We start from the raw sequence: 17530 nt of genomic DNA on the forward strand, positions 1-17530 counted from the left end.
TTCTCAATCTGCAGATGAATTTCACCCATGTTTTCTGTACTTTTCATTCACCATTTTCTTGAATTTTATATTGATTTTGTTGGCTTTTTTTTTGCACCCAAAATTGCTATTAACAAGTCCTACTATTAAACTGTCCCATCTTTGAGGAGTGTATAAAGGTAATTGTTTCAGGATGTTGGCCTCAGGAAGAGAAACTGACCTCAGAAGACCTTTTTCCTGCGTGTTGGCTAGCCAGAATTATGGAAAAACTGTAGACTAGAAGTATTTTTCCTGGACAGCATGATTGGATAATGATCCGAGAGAAAATCTCTCCARTAATACTGAGGTAGCTCATGGGACCCATGGTCAGGACAGGATCAGGATGAGAGATCAGGACGTTATTCTTATGGTTATTCTAGAATACATAACAAAAAGACTGTCTTTGCCTGGAAGAGTTTACAGTCTAAATAATAAAAGTGACAACAGATAAAGTCAGATCAGTAAGGAGGTGTAAATAAAACGGACAGTACTGCTTAGAGTAACGAACAGCAGTCTAAAGAGAGACAAATAGTCTGATTTTGGTGTGTACGCTAGTAACGTGGAATACATTCATTCAGCTGAGCAGGATATTCCTGTTATTTTACTGTTACAATGGGCAACTGCATTTGATGAATTTCCAGGGGCACTGAATGTTTACTCAGTTCATGAACCTAACCTTCAAATGATGGCCAAATGTTCGCAGCTTTTCCATGAGGTGGTTCTTTATTTTCCCCAGTGTTGACTATGGTTGTCTGCCTCTCTGGCTATGGGAATTATTTGAAGTCACCTAAGAGAGAGTGTCAATTTTGCATAGTTCTGAGAAAAATAAGATTCCACCTCCATGTTAGCTGTAAGCAGCTGACTCCAAAATGTCTATGTCTGTATCGGAGGTGCTATCGAGTCTTCCTAATTCTGTACCCTCTTTACTGTCAGAAATATGTTAGGCAGTGCCTTATGGCACATGCTTCCTGGACTCTGAGGTGGGAGGTGCTTTGAAAGAAGCAAGTTGCTGGTTTTTCTCTTCTCTATTCTTGGCAATATTTATGCAGCATGCCAGGTCTTTAGTAACATCAAAAAGCTGCTTCTAGTTTAAAATGCGAGTTCATATTGAATGCATTTATAGAAATGAAATAAGTAGAAATTATGCCAATTGCTGTGAAAGATTATTGAGGTATAAGTGGCACAAACTCTCCCAATTAGTAACAGGTAGCAGAAATTATTTCTACTCCACTTCGTGGTCAGGGAGAAACAGAAGCTGTATCTGCTACTGAAGGTACTGCAGTAGGAGACGATTAAGATTGTTCTCGTTCTCCTTGCTCTTGTTAAAAAAGAAAACACAAAAACAAAACCTCCAAAAGTTTCATAATTGCGTTTTCTCAGCTCAGTCATTTTACAGTACGAGCCTTGAAAAATGTGTGCTTTTTTTTAAAACTAGTCTTAAATTGTATTAAGTAAGTAAGAGCATGTCCCATGCAATTTCATCAGCCTTTCTGACTGGGTCTGTGCAGGCTTCTGTGGGTCATAATCTGTGCCTGCAGGGTGGGAAATGGAACTAGCTTGTAACGGGGAGCAGCTGTGACGTAGTAGAGAAGTTTCATGTTCTGTTTTAGGGTAAATAAACCTCCATGATTACATTCTTTGTGATGTGAATGTAATTGAACTGGTTTTACATCAGAATGGAGAAGAGGGATGTCAGGTTGGGAAAAAAGAGCCCTCTCAGTAATTTGCTTTCTATTCCCTACTGTATCTTCCTTTCCTTAATTCCTTTGTAGGTTTGTGTATATGTATTTATTTTGGCGATTATCAAGCCAAAAGTAGTGTTTATTCTGGATGGATGATGGCCTTTTCCTTGCCACCAATTTCCTTTTTATGTAGAATCCTGTAGTGTGAAGATGAAGTATTTTATTATGAGAAGAAAAGTGATACAATATTTTATACGGATAATGTTTTAGGTTCGCTCTTTTAGAAAGTACATGAGAGAGCTTCTTACAGCCAGATATAATGCTCAATATTGTGCCTTGGAATTGATATTCTTCTTGATTTCTCACATGTAATGGAAGTGTGAAACCATTGCTCCTTAGCCTGGATTCACTTGAACTCAGTATGCAATGTTGTCAATAAAAGTAAACAGATAAAGTAATCTGTGGCACTGTTCCACTGACTTGTGACTCTTTTTTCTTCTAATCAGCATAGAGGAGAAGAGGGAGAGTGAAATTTATTTGAATGTGTGAATTACAAGTTGTTTGGAACTTTGTTAAATTGACTGCGTGATGGGAGGGGAAGGGAGCTTCGTAAGAGATGATTTGAGAATAATACTGGCATAGTTTATTATAGAGCTGTATTGTAAGACAGTATCAGTCATCCCCTCTTCCTATCACAAGCCTACTGTGTAAAAACTATTAAAGGAAGAGCTTTGTTTTAAGCAAATTTACTGCAGTAGCAAATTCATTGATCGTTAGATATTGTCAGTAAGTGTAGACATCTCTTTTACAAAACTTTTTTTTTTTTTTTTTTTTTTTTTTTTTACTGTTCTTTAAGAGAAAGAGGGGGAGGGAGGGGGAGAGAGAGCGAGCGAGAGAGAAAGATGTGCTACACTCACTACTACAGTATTGCCCTTGGCAGGGTTTTTCATCTTGAAATGGCATATAAATGAATAAATGCTTCAGTTGTTTCTGCAGTTTTAAATCTTTTGCCATAAGTAGAAGTGATATTTTGCTCAAGAATGTCATGTAATTGCAAACTTAAACTGTCATCATTAAACATTATTTTGTTAAGATAGTGTGATGTATATTTTGGATTCTTATGCTTTCCAACTGGCTTTTAAACAGCCGTGTTTATATATTTTCTTGTTTTATGTAGCATGTGTTCATATGTATCGAGAGAGGATCATGCCTTTGAGGTTTAATGTGTTATTTTTATGAGTTGGGACTATACCACTTTTTTGACAGATGAAATGGATCCACAAAATAATTATGGTTGCACTCTTATTTAAACAAAAACAGTGATTTTATTCTGCACCTGTTATTGTTATCCTGAAGTCATCTTTTGTTTAAAGTACTCCTGGAAGCTTTTTGCTTGTAAGATTTCAGAATAGAGTGGGGTTATGCTGATCCCTTTTCTCACATGCAGGCCTGAGATTAAAAGGGGGTAAAAAAGTATGGCAGATCCTCAAGGTAGGACATTAGTCTTTCTGGTTAACATTGTGCATGAAGAGGCTGTGAGCATGTATTTTTAAACTATCCACTTGCGGTTACTGTGATTTCTGTATATGCCGTAAAGGAACAGTCAGGTAACTCAGGCTCAGCRTTTAGTCTCCTTTTATTTAAAAGGAGAAAATGTTGTATAAACAAGCAAACAAACAAAACCTCCTCTCTACTAGGTTTTATTAAAACATTTTAAAAGCTCGCCAAAACCTTGTTTTTCCCGCTTGTATAGATAACACCTACTGATTTTGGTGAGATCTTTATTTTTTTTTTCCCCCCAATCTGAATTGCCCTGAATGACTAGTCTTTTTTTTCCAGAGTGGGGCAAGGGCCTGAATTCAGTTCGGGCCAGTAAGGAGCCCTAATAGAAGGGCATCCAAACTAGGAAGCTGGTGTGGCCGGCAAGGTGGGAAGGGGCTGCGCGGCGAGGCTGTCGGCCCCTGTTCCTCCGCCTGCGGGTGCAGGGCCGGCTCCGCTCCTGCGAGGCGCTGGAGCCTCTCTCCAGCTGCCCCAGCCCGGCACCGGAGGAAAGAGGAGYGGGACCGGCCAAGCGCGTAGTTCCCGCCCTGCGGCTCAGTGTCCGTCTAGCAACAAGCGTGCAGCAACAACCTACCGCAGTGGGAGGGCAGGAATCAAAGCTGTATATGGCCATCTCTTCCTGTTCAGGCCTGCGGTGTGAGAAGCCTCCAGTGCAAACAGGTCACACCGCTGGTGCCTGCGGAAGAGGAGAGCAGCCTGGTGCAAAGAGCCCACGCGTGTGGGCCCAGGGGAAGGAGGGGGGCGCCTGTCCTGTGAGGCTGCTTTGAAGGGCTTCAGCAAGCTAAGAGGGTCTCTGCATTGGACAGGTCTCCACTAGAAGCCAGTTGTTTTTAATAAAATGTTTATTTTACGCTAGCAGCTGGGGGAAATTGATTCAGTTCTGTTCTGGGATCAATGCAGACTGTAAATTTCAGGTTTATTCCTGAACTGGTAGTTTGAGTCTCAGTCACAAGTCTTGGGTTATTATGTGAGTGTTCTTATGCAGGTATCTGCTCCTGCTGTTGAGTCAATGCAACATAGGACAAATAAAATATTACCCCATTTGAAATGGTCTTTCAAAATGTGAACAAAATATGATTAATCTGTTTTCATGTCCAAGCTGTATGACTGTCATGAAAACAGCACAAATTGTATTGTGACAAAACCTCATTGAATTACTGAAGTGATTTTGGTACCATGAGGATGAAGTTTTGTTTTGTAACACGTGAGCTGCTGAAGTTCCTGTAACAGTGCAGTACGCAACGTGTGTAAGTTAATTACCATTGCCAGGTGGGTCTGGGGTGTGACACAAGCCAGTGATACTGTTGTAAGTTAGGAATGTGTCTGTTACATGCAAATTTCAAATTCATTACGAAGTTATGCAGATCACCCTCAGTGAGTCCAGATTCAAGTTTTGTGCCTCACCACAATTCCTTTTCATAAAATCTTCACTTTCAAGTTTCTAGAAACTGATAGCAGTCAGCTGTTCCATAGTTGGGTCTCAGATTCTGCTCAATTTAAGTAAAACTTTTTTCAGGAGGTATGTAGTCTTTCGAGTACCATGTAGCAACCTGTGGCTTAAAGTTGCAATAAAAAGCATTTGTTCTTCTGTCCTCTTCACTCCTGTGTTTGCAGTCCCCCACYGCTAGATGAATGGTTGTGCTTAATATTTGTGGTATTATGAACCACAGGAAATCTAGGAAAGAACAAGCCAGTGTATTAATCTGACGCTTTGCTGTCAGGAATATAGGAAAGCATCCTTTGTGAAAGTTGGCTGTTACCATTATAGGAGAACTCATAATCAAAATTAATGTTTAGAATAAATTGTTGCCTGTCATTATCAACAATGATTGAYACCACTGCTTGTTGTGGACCATAAATCCTTCATGGCTTTCATTGTCTCAGCAGCACAGGTGTCTAGTGCCCGATGTGTATTCCCAGCRTCTTGAAAGGCTGGGCTTATTTTTAGCTTAGGAGTAATTATTTTCCTTCTAAAGTAAAGAGGTACAGGAGAGAAATAAGTGGTTCCTTTAAATTGTTCAACCCAAATTGAGAGGATTAGCACAAGTTCCTACTTCTGCTTCTGTTGTATATTTGTAGGCTGTTTTTTGCAAATCAGACCTGCTTGTACATAGTGAGCAGAAAAGTGTCTGACAAGTAAGTGGCTGGGTGAAAATTCTCATGCAGGRGTACACCTGCCAGGTGTACATCTGCCAGCTTTTCCAGCCTCCTTTCTGTGGGATGTGAAATTAGAGATAAGGGGAAACAGCAGTATAACTGTATAAAAACAGGTGTTTTGGTACTCTGAACCTTTTGTTGGCAACCTACTTCACAGATATCAGATAGATATCAAAAAAACAGGATGAAATCTTGGCTAATTGTATCTGTAATAAAACTTGAATAGATTTGGGGACAGGAGGGAGGGAGAACAGGCTTTCAGCAACTGACTTCCAAATWCGCTCATCATTGCTTTAATTTTGGCTTCTTGGTAAGCCACCAGTGACCAGCATCTGTAAAAGTTGTCACCTCACCTGACATTTACCTTACCAGCTGAAGTGATTTAAAAACAAAAGAAAAACAGTTTAAATATTTAGGAACCATACTCATGCATAAAATTAACTTACCTTTTCTTAGTTTTTCTTAAGGCATAATGTTAAGGGCATAATATCTTCAGGAAGAGCAAATTGGTTTCAACCTCTGCAGGTTCATGTATTGAAGTCTTTGCCAGTTAGTCAGATTTCTGCTTTTTTAAGCTGTTAGTTCATAAGTGTGATGAGCTGCTATAATAGCAAATAACGTTAAGCGCATGACTATTTGTTTTCCTAGTTAAGGTTGCTTAATCAACTCAGGAGTTCAGTGAAACTGTGACTCCTGTTGTGCTACATCTTCTCCCAGTAATGAGAATTACTGATTATTGTCCATTTGGGAAATACTTCTGTTTGTTCAGCATTGCTTATATCATTCCAGTAAATGTCAAACCTTCCTTTTTTATTTTCCCCYTCCCCTCAATAATTTATATCTGTACTTATAAGAAGATCATGATAGGTGTTAGCTTGTCAGGCTTGGAGTGCTGTCTTCCAGAATCAAGTAACAGAAGGAATAGGTGCAGGCAGAGAACAAGGATAATTTCCTGTAARCTCAAAGCTAGCACAGAGAGAAAATTGAGGACATACCATGAAGCAGCATTACCAGCACTGAGGCAGTGTAGGCTTGTATTTGCTGAAGGCATGATGGCCAAAATCAAAAGACTGCTTTTAGACTTCAAGACGACTTTCTTGGCCCTGTTATTTTAAAGAGATCATTTAGAGACATAATTTAGCCCAATGGAAGAAAAACTCCTATTTATTGCATTTGAAACCTTTTACCTGTTAGTGTGTATCATTTCCCCCCCATATGTATGTATCTCTGTAGTAACTTGGATATACTAAGTGGTAATTTTGGGAAGGGTGAAGTATTTTGTAATACAAAGTGGTACTACTGTTTTTTTTATAAAATGTAACAAAATTCTGTATTCGTCTGTTCATAAGCTTCCAAAAACCCTGTCAATGAAAGTAATTTGYTTGTGTTTGCTTCTGTATTTTTAACAATTCTGTATCACTTTCCATTTAAAGTTCCTTAGTTACGGTTTTGAAATGTTTTCCCAATCGGTATCTATACTCTGCTCAGCTAATAATGGTTTTCTGCTGAAAGCMGGCCTTTCCATTTTCTGTTTGCAGGAGCAATTTTACAGCTTGACTTTCTTCTCCTGAGCAAGTAGTTGGTGCAACTCTTCAGGCACCTCCTTCAAGTGAGGGTTTGATTGTATCTAGGTGGGTAGTCAGAGAAGAGTGGTCAGAGCACACTGCAAACCTGTTTGGCAGGAATGTTTACCACAACCCCTATCCTRCTGATTTTTAGTTTAATTTTTATTCCATATTTTTGTATCAGTCTAAACCTAGATGACACACAYAGCAATTTTTGTGTGTAAGAAGAGCAAAGCAGCAAGGCCCTAACTGTGATTAGGAGTCTATGTACTAAAATTAAGTTAGTATATAGTATTATGAGGACAATATGAACCTCCTTAKTGTGAGGATTTTGCTAAACTGGGAAGAGAGAAAATACAGTCTGGGGAGAGAAGGGAAGTCTAACTACTGTTCATCCCTATATTCTTAAGTGGACAGTTRTTCACCTGTTGTCAAATTCAGCAGACAACATCCTACTTCCTTAACAGAAACCTGTTTTTTGCTAAGTATTGGAGTGCAGGGATGGGGAAGCTGTACTTAATCTAAAAACTTCAGTATTTTTAAGTAAATAATCCTGAAAGGAAACATTTTTCATCTTAACTACAAAACCTATATAAAATCTGTCATGGATTTAGTGTGTTAGGCTTAGAGAAAGGTCTTGTTTATGAGTTTCAAAATGTAGTAAAATATATACGCGCATTTAGGTTAAGTTTTATTTCTCAAAAGAAAACAAAGTTCTCAAATCAGTATTTTGACTTTGATCTACAAAGTGTCGTTATTGTTCTCGTTGTTGCRGTGGTATTATTATTTCATGTTTCTAAATTCTGATTTCTCTCACTATTTAAATCATAGAAGGTTAATTAAAACAGTTCTTTATTCTGCAGCTACTCGGGAATATTAACCTCGCAAAGCCTGCATTAAATCACTGAAGTGATAGAATTGCATTTGCTTTGTAAGATACCCCTACATGAGCAAAGAGAAAGCCATTTATAGTTCAGTGCCATTAATTGCTTGGCATTTAGATATTGGCACAGGAGTCWATTAATTAACATGATACTAAAACTATTGGAATGCAGGCTGATAAAAACTATTTTGTTTTAGGAGCTTAGTAATCATAACAATTGTTGCTCCTCTTACCACTCACCTTATTAACTCAATAGTTTTATTTTATTTTTATTCTGAGAGCAAAATTAATATCCCAGAAATAATTTTATCTGTACTTTTGAAAATCACCAATAAGTAAGTTTAACGGAGTGAGTTTTCCAAAAGATACCTGCTCATATAATAGGTGTTTACTTAATGATTCATTAGTCTGATGGCTGCACATGGACAAAGTTTCTGCAGAAATATTTCAAGATATAAATACACAAATCGTATTTTTTAAAAAAAGAAACGCTAATAGAAGTATGAATTAAGTGATGAAAGTGTGAAAAGTATTAATAAATGTTTTTTTTTCTTTAAGTTCTACATGTACAGTAAATATTCCAGGTTTTAGTGGTCTTGTAAATTACACCTTCTGGCTAGTTGCAATGCAACAATATTCTCTTATAGCCTTTAAATTAGTACACACTGTATATCTATCCCCTAGACGTGAGGAATATAAGAGTTAGTTAATATCTTCTGGCATAAAATTTACTACTGTATTGTTTGCTGCTTGTATTTTCTTTAATTGAAGATGTTCAGTGAACACTTATTTAGGTTTTTTTTTGTATTTTGATCTGTTATTTTGTTGTTAAGACAATGTATAATGTAAATATAGGTTGGTCTCTCTGTTTTTTTGTATATTCATTATCCTTTCCAGTATTTTCCTTTTATTGCATTTCTATCTTACCATAGTAGGATTTAAAATATATTTCTGAGTGTGCATCAGAAATCTTGCAGAGTTTTTTTAATTGTTGCAATCAGATATAAATACCAAAGAGTGTAATAGCAAATCAAGATGAATAAGATACCACTTCATARTCAAGTTTACCTTTATATGTTGACAAAAGTACTAGAAGTTTTTGTTGTGGGAGAGAGGAGAATAACTGCTGCTCTTTGTGAGCCATCCCTCAATAAATCAAGCTATGGGAGAGCACAGCCTCTCTTCATTTCCTSCTCTCACTTCTCCCTGATTACCAAATACCCACCTAAAACCCGTCTTCCTCATGTGTGTTTTTAGGTAGAAAATTAAGCAACTGTAGAGTTCTATGTTTTTTATGTGTCTGCCTACAGAATTCTCAAAGATCATGGTTTTTCATCTGCACAGGAAAGGGAAGTTTACTGCTACTTTATTACCTAGCAATCCTTTACCAGCTTCTAGTGACTGTCACCATTTCTTCTTTGGGGTATTRGAGAGCAATCAGTGGTCTGGTCCCAAAGAGTTAGGAGCTTTCATCACTTCTCTCACTTGTTTTCCGCCCTCCTCCTTCCACCCCTCCTGACACTAGCCCAATTGGAAATGCTTTCTTTTGAAGAATTGTGGTTGTGGTGATGGCGAAGACTTTTCTACCTCAAGGATTTAAGAAATGATTTGCTGCTTTTGTTTAAACTGTTATTTTGTGCAGCCCACTGAACTTCTGCTGCTGGGTGCTTCCTTCTGTAAATTACTGTTCTCTTTCCACTCTCACTGCACAAACATATTGTTCCACGTGGTGGCTGGATTAAAAGATTGTTACACAGATATTCTGTGGCTTCACAGTCTGTGCAGAAAGAGGGGCTAGTACACAGCTTATCATCTTCCTCCAGTAGCCAGTACTTCTCCAGTAACTGTAACGTGCCAATAACCCTTTTACCAACCAACAATTCAGGCTAACTAAACAGTAGATTTCAGCTCAGAAAAAACTCTTTACTAAAGTTATTGCAGATATTCCTGTATCTAAACTTCACTGCCTTCTCTTATGATTCTCCTATTGATAAATAATAAGTAAGCYTCATTTCAGCCATTTCTTTTAAGAGGGATTTCGGTAGAATGTTAAGGAATAAGTCCCTGGGCTGTGATATAAATGTTGTCTGTAACATAATATAGTGTCTGTAACATAAGGAGCAGGGGACTGGGAGAAACTTGCCACTCTCCCAGCTTTTTGTTTTACCTCAGTGATGCTCTGGCTTTCTTCTAAGCCTTCCTTACGGAGTTGGAGGTTTTCATGAGCGTTTAGATGAAGTCCTGGCTTTACCCTCCAGCACTGTTAAAGACATACCCCTAAGAAAATGCTGAAAAAATGTTTCCTAGTCTCAAGTGTGGAAGTATCCTTGGGTACCTAGCTCGATTAGCCTAGAGGTAGCAGCTGCTCTTAGTGCAGCTTTTTGCTTTATTCTGTAAGCTGGCTTCAGGGTTTGAGCTCTGCTGTAAGCTCCGGGCACTGCTCTGACCTCGTTTCCGCGTGAGCCTTCTGCTCGGAGAGGTGCCTCGGCGCGAGCAGGCAGGCTGAGCAGCAYGTCCTGCGGGCTGGGGCGCCCGGCCCCGCCAACCCCCTACTTACGTGGCAGCAGAGTTTCCAAAACGGCAGGTTTTAAATCCTGGCTCTCTCGCGTGCTTTATTGTTTTTAGCTCCTGATTTGGGGGTGCCGTGCTATTCTGGAATTTGCAGCCCAGCTTTGAATCTCAGGTATGATGGAGAGAATTACTCCTTCGAGAGTTTTAGGAAGGACCAGTTTAACAGGGCAGGATGCAGGATGACGTGAAATATGTAAATCGTCACATTATTGTGGTCTTTTGCCCCAGATGAATATGAAGTTAGAACACACAAAACTGCCAGCACTTTTTTTTTTTTATATAGCTTTGTCTGTTAAAGGATGGGCAGGGAAAGGAAGGAGTGGGTGTAGAAAATGAAAGTGTGGTTGAACTGCCCAGCCTTCTAGGGTTTTTTAGGAAAAGTCCAAAAAGCTCTCTAAACATGGGAAAATTMATGAAAATAAAATGCTTACTTTACCACTTATTTCCGAATTATATTTATATTTCTCAGATTACATCTTCCAAGTTCTTTCTTGTCTCTTCGTTCACACTGAAACTTTACATCTATAGGACAAAGGGAAAATCTGTACTTTTCAGGGGGGTTACCTGTAAATTAAGAATTGACAGCTGTTTATCAGACTGTGTAATGCCAACCGCTCACACTGCCATATGAATATAACTTAGGCATTTTTTTTCCACCTCGAATGTTACAAATCTGTGAGAAGAAAGCTAGAAGAGATGTCTTGTTTCAGTTTAAATCTGCTATTCTTATGCTCTGTGATCCATAGAGTGCAATTGCTGAAATGAAGGAAAAAGAATAGCAAAATAAGAATTTCATAGAATGATTTCATTTTTAACCACTTCCTGCATCACTAGCTTAACAGGGCTCCTCGAGGCCACATAGGTAAGATATATATAAAAATGGATTGGAGTGTTTAGGAAAAAAGACCCATCTTTCCAGTTACTTGTCTCAGACTACCTGATACATGTGTAAGAGCTACTCTGTCCAAACCAATAACGTTCTTCCTGTAAGATGTGGGAGGCTTTTTTGATCCAGTCTGCGTTTAGAGCATTTTCAGTGCGCTTTATGGGGGAAAAACTTTCCAAAGTTAGATAGTTATCTTAGGAAAGCAAATATATTACTGGGGCTCAGTCCATAAGCAGTCCAAACTTCCAGGAAGTCATTAGACAGATTATCTTTTGCATCAGCTGCTAACTGCTAGAAGTATATTTTTCCCTTCTTCTTCTGTGTCTGGAGACTTAACCTGGTGGTCATTCTGTGATAATTGGGATCTTAAAAGCAGAAAATGGTGTTCCCATTGTGGTCGTTTATTTGAATTAGCTTGAAAAAGAGATCTAGGAAATGGTAAGTTGTTACAATAAAGCCACAGCAATCTTGGGAGGGAAAGCATTTCTTTGAAGAAGAAGATAAAATGTCTTTGTACCAATGAGGCATCCAGACTGGCGAGTTGTCCACATTTCTTCAGATGCCTGGTAGGATTTCTCTCTGAGGTATTAGACATGATTTCTCAATGAATTAACTGGAAAAGAAAAGGACCTTTTTCTCTCTGGCACTTCTCTGAAGCTTTTGAATCCCTCTAGCACCTGAGTGAAGACTGAATCAACTAGGTAAGCTGAAGACCTGACTGTATCACCCTTGTTTCTGAGGGCACTACAGTCCTGCCCTGGTTCAACTGTGGGAAATGATAACCGCCTAAAGGAAGGGCAGTAACTGTTGGCTGTCCCCTCTGAAGCAAACAACATCAGCATATTGCAGTAGATGCTAGGGTCCTACTGTGACTGTCCCTCAGGATAACCACGCTCCTTGTCTCCGTTCAGGTTTTTGTGGTGGTGGCAGGGTGTTGGCTTAAAATGATCTACACAGTCTGTGTATCAGCAGGGGTTATTCACTTTGTCACCTAAATACAGACTTGCGTGTTGGAGGGGATTATTAGTTATGCCCTCAGGCATATCATTTTCCTCTGAGTGCAGCCTTACCTGCAATACTCTGCTAACAGGATGTCTGTGTCTGTCTTCTACTGTCAAAGAGCATGCAAGCTTGGGTGGTGACATGTTAGGGTCAGGGTAGGAGTTGGCTGTATAGGGATGTACTACCATTTCTAGTAAGTAGCATTTTTAGTTTAGTTTTTGTGTATTGGTATGTGTTTACCTATGCAGAATGTGCATATGTACCTATGTGTTTTCCTATGCAGAATGAACAGTTACTTTGTAAGTGATAACAGGGAAGGTTTTTGTATAGCCACTAGCATATCACTTGCTGTCTTTCTCTTCATAGTATCCTTTCTGAGATGAGTGAAATAATCTTGCTTGTAGGGTTGTATGTTCCTCTCATCTGTTTTACTGAGTGCTGAGCTCCATTCTGAAGTGGTCTGGGGGGAAAATAAAAGTCTGTTTCAAATTTTACTGTTGTCACACTGCTATAGAAGTCACTGCTCTCAAACTTAAAGTCTTCTAAGGATCAACCAACTAAATCAAAGATACTAACATAGTTTTTAATGAGTTTTTCAAATTAAAGTATAGTATGATGCTTTCATAAATGATTTTTCTTCTTTGTAGCCATTGTAGTACTTATCTTCCTGGGTGGTCATGCTATCCCCCTGAAATATGCTGCAGTAGAAGTGGATGAAGCCTTAATGATATTTCTCACCCAGCCCTTCTTTAAATGTGGTTTCCCCCAGACATTAATGATTTCACCATGCTTTCTTTTTCTGTTGAAAATAATTTAAACTATTTCATAATTAGATCTTATCTTCTTCAGCAGAACTTTTAACAAGCGTGTATTTCTTCTATATTATTTTGAGCATTGTCAGTGTTAAATTCATCTAGTTCTGCAGAGAGCATGTAGATGTGGACAGACTTACCTGTTTTAAGCTACATTCAGTTACATAATGAAAGTGCGACACTGATTAACTTTGCGTGTCAAAAGGTAAAAGACTCCCTACCTGTCCCTGCTCCAGAGTGGTTGCAGTGTCATCAGCTTGGACCACTGTTTGGCTAAGCCTGTCTGGTGGCTGCCTTCCCTGGAAGGAGAAAGGGGTTTTTGCCTTTTGCTCACTGAACCCTTCCATTAAGTAATATTGTTCAATAATCCATAAGAAAGCTAGGGAAGAGGGTTAGTCTTCTGGCAAATTTTAAGTTGTACCATTTTGCAGAGGGGTCTAATAACTGAAAGAGCCAGCACAAAAAGGGGGAGGGTGGAGAGAGGAGGGGAGTGTCTGACTGCAAGAATTGCAGCAGGGAGGAATCTTCAGCTTTCTTGCAGACTGTTATATTGGCTCAATTTGTGTTTCAAAACCTTTGTCTTAGTGAGATCCCACACTGCTGTGTTATGGAATAAATATCTTTCAGTCTTGGAATGATAGCATTATAGACTTTGTAAATTGGTAAAATGAATATAATAACACCAAATAAGAGGGAAGAATGTATCCTTCCATTTCCTCCCATACTTTGCAGCCTACACAAGATTTAAGCGATGTATGCCACAATTTGCAGAACTAGCTAAAAATGTATGTGAACAGGATGTAAATAAAAACCAATCTTGGTTTTGTGAATGATAAGCAATTGGTTATCATTATTACCTAAATATAGTAATTGCATATTGATTGCCTTCTGAACAGCAAATCCAAATATACAAGTTTTAGGCTGCTTATATGTAGGCATACTCCATTTATTTTTGTCTAGCTGTTTTACAGTGTAATTTTTTTGAAAACAATCTGAACCTCAGCTATTTTGCGGCACCTGTTTATGACTTGCTGATTATTTGTCGAAATGCCTTTTCTTAAATCTGATGGGAAAACCCTCCTTTTAGTTATTTTACAACTTTGTTGACAGTCGTGCTATAACAGCTATGATATGATTGGATGTATGCCAAGTTAGGAAGTTCTGAGCGGAAACTCTTAGCCTTCTGTTTATAAAACCCTGGATTTCTCTCTTTCATACACCCATAGTTGTCTTTTATTGGAGGAAGATTTTACTGTGATTCATAAACAATAAATAATAATAAGCTTTCCTTTGAAAGCTGATGGCATAGATGAATAAGATATTGGGAGTTAAAGGGAAAAAATTTTTGAAAAGATTTTAAAACTTTTTCCCTTGAGAAGTTTTAGCCCCAATATGAGTGGGAGACATCTCAGCCATAACTGTAGCACAACATGTGGTACCTTCTCTCTCTTCATAAAAATCCTGATAAATCCATTCCTAGATGCTAGAAAGAATAAGGAACTTTCAAAATCAAAAGTGAGAATTGCCAGCTCCATGTATTTTTTTTTCAGTGGCATACACTTTACTCTAATATGTCTTTCCATATGTCTTACTTATCTTTCAAAATCTGTTCTGTCTATTCTTTAACATGCTCTATGTTAAAGAAAAAAATCTAACACAAATAGAAGAACTGGAGAAAGACAGTAGGTATTTCCTCTCCTCTTTTTCAGTGAGAGATGATATTAAGCCCTATTTTTGCTTATGAAGCCAACCTCTTGGTGAAATATGCTATTATTTAATAATTATTATATTTATTATATAAACGAATTGTTTTTATTGGACAGTACATATGTCCAAATGCATTAAATTACACGCACTCAACCTCATACATATTTCATCTGGGAGATTCCCGTGCCTGAAAGTTACAAAGAGCAAAACGATCCTTTCACTTCTAAAGAGCCACTTTCCAAGTTCCTGGAGATCAAAGTGTCCTAATGGCTTTACAGCACCTATGAGAAAGAGTATGTGGTCTCAGTCCTGTTTGGCGTGCGCAGGTATCCACCTCATAAATGTCACGGATGTCTGCAGGACTTGTTTCCAAACCAAAGCCAGGATTGAGCAAATGGATTTGATTTCTCCGTCGTCCAAAAAGAGGGCTGTATGTAAAATGTGCATCTAAAATGACAAAGGATGTCACCTCCAGGTTTTACGTGTGCTCTTCAGTATGTGGAAAGACGTTGCATTTGTAGTCTTTATACGCTCAGCTAAAAGGAAATTCTGTTCAACATGCAGTATTTCTCCTGGAAAAGCTTGCTGTCATCCCCCTCCTCTTCCCCCTGAAGCTTCCATAGGGAAAGAACTTTCAAATAAAATCTTGCAAATGTGTGGGAACAGCCATGCTTGGTGCTTTGTAAGGGATTAACGGCTGTTGCRTTTTCAAAATATGAAATGTGTTTTCTTCCCAGGAAAAATGTCCTAATCCTGCAGTGTTTGTTTGGAAAAAGGAATAATTGTGTTCCTAAAATGATGTTTCCGAAATTGAATATTCCATTTATCATTCTCCACCACTTTTGGTATTTGTTTTGTTTTGTTTTAACAAGTGGTTCTTGTTTGGTTTGTTTTTTTATTTATTTATTTTTTAATTAGTTTAGTGAACAGAATGCTGAACTAGAAGTTCAGATCTACAGTTGCTCGTTTATTATAGATGTCTGCGCAGTGACAGCAAATGGTGTGCATGCGCACGAGTGTGCGTGTGTGTTTTTAAATAAAAAGAAAGCAGAGGTTTGCTCATTTGTTTGCCTATTGTGCAGCTGTCCTGCACCTTTCTGCTCCTTTGTAAGAGGGTGAAGGCTGCTGAATGGCGGCCTTGTGCCATTTGTTGATTTTAAACCTCCCTGTTAATCCACAGGAACCTGCTGGTGTGCGCAGCAGGAGAGCTGTGTGACAAGTGGAAATCTGGCCGGGGGGGCAGGAAGGGGGGTCACAGGGGATAATAATCATTCAGCCATCAGCCTTTGTCACCCTTAAGCCGAATTGTTACCCTCTGCTGGTAGCCACGCTGAAGTGCTGCCCTTTTCAGTGCTCCTTGGCTTCGCTTGGCACAGGCTTCCCCGTAGGCCCGTTTATCGGGGGACTTGCATCGTCCCGGCTTGGCTGGGCTCGRTTTTATCAGCCGCGCTGAATTTTCTCTACCTGTTCAAAAACAATTCAGGAGAGTCCAAAGCGATGCAAGTGGCCGGAGGGAAAYGGTGTGGTGGTTGACAAATTTCTCTCTCTCTCTTGAGAGAGAGAGAGAGCACGGTGCTAAAGCAGAGACAGAAAGCTTCACTGCGCCRCAAAGCAGCTGGTTTGCGGAGTCGGTATATGGGCAATAACATCGGTTGATACGGGCGCTTGAGTGCAAGACCGGGCCCTTCTCAGCAGCACCGCAGGTTTCCGAGCCTGCGGGAGGAGGGGCAGGGAGCTTGCTGTATCCGCTCGCACCAAAAATGCCCGCTCGCTTACAGTGGTTGCTTATCAAAACTGAAAGTGTGAGGATGGCTGGGGCAAATTAAACTTGTAGGTGCTTTTGGAAAAGGGGGTGGTGGTGGTGGAAAGAGAATTAACAACTGAAAAACACCAAAGAAGAACTTCTGAGGTGTAGTATCTTTTCTAACAGTCAGAAACTGGTTCTTCCACTTTCCCTGCCAGTTATGCATGCTAACGTAGGTATTTCGCTTTCTGTTGTTTTCCTTGAAGAAGTTAGGGTAGAAGCTCCTAATGTGAAGTATAGTAGCAAAAGTGAAGCCTGACCCCAGGGCTTTGCAATGGGCAAGTATCTATAAATGTAAAGTTTGTGTTTTGGGATACATCGGAGGGGAGGGAAGGCAGTTTCGGCGTCTCCCCCAACGCACACCCCAAGCTCCTGTGTGGTGGGGGTTGTGTCAGGACATTTTACGTAAGATTGCTTACGCTTGTATAGGGAGGAAAATCCCTGGGTTGCGGGTAGAGGCTTTGGAAGGGTACTTCTGATCAAATATACTTTTCTTCTAAGCAGTGGGACACAATAGATTTCAAGGAGATGCAGCGAGCATTTTCTCTGCTCCAATCCGATAGCCTGCATTTGAAAGTTGTGTCAGTAGTGGCGATGGAAATTCAGGGTTGTTACTGGAGTCTGATTACACAGCATGATTACAGTCTTATTTTCAAGTCCAGTCTGGTGGGTTCTTCCACCTGGCTCAGTATTTCGACAAAAGGCTTGATAATATATCTAAGCATTTGATAAATGTTTTGACCACTTTGTGTTTGCTACTCTTTTACAATAAAAGGAGGTCATTTAACAGCTTTATTTTTCCTTAGTCTGTCTGTCTGTGTTACAGTGGTATGTTTCTCTGCTTCTTGTAGCCATGTCACTGTGCTGTTTGGAGTTCTTTATG

The 17530-nt window shown here is 39.3% G+C and overlaps 1 protein-coding gene across 1 annotated transcript in view; it reads left to right on the forward strand.

Annotated features, from left to right (window-relative positions):
* ARID1B (AT-rich interaction domain 1B) overlaps positions 1 to 17530 on the forward strand; it is a 337486-nt gene that overhangs the window by 85412 nt on the left and 234544 nt on the right.

Source organism: Rhea americana, unplaced genomic scaffold, assembly GCF_003343005.1.
Source record: "Rhea americana isolate MKP2758 unplaced genomic scaffold, rheAme1 scaffold_134, whole genome shotgun sequence".
In the NCBI taxonomy this organism is placed as follows: Eukaryota; Metazoa; Chordata; class Aves; order Rheiformes; family Rheidae; genus Rhea; species Rhea americana.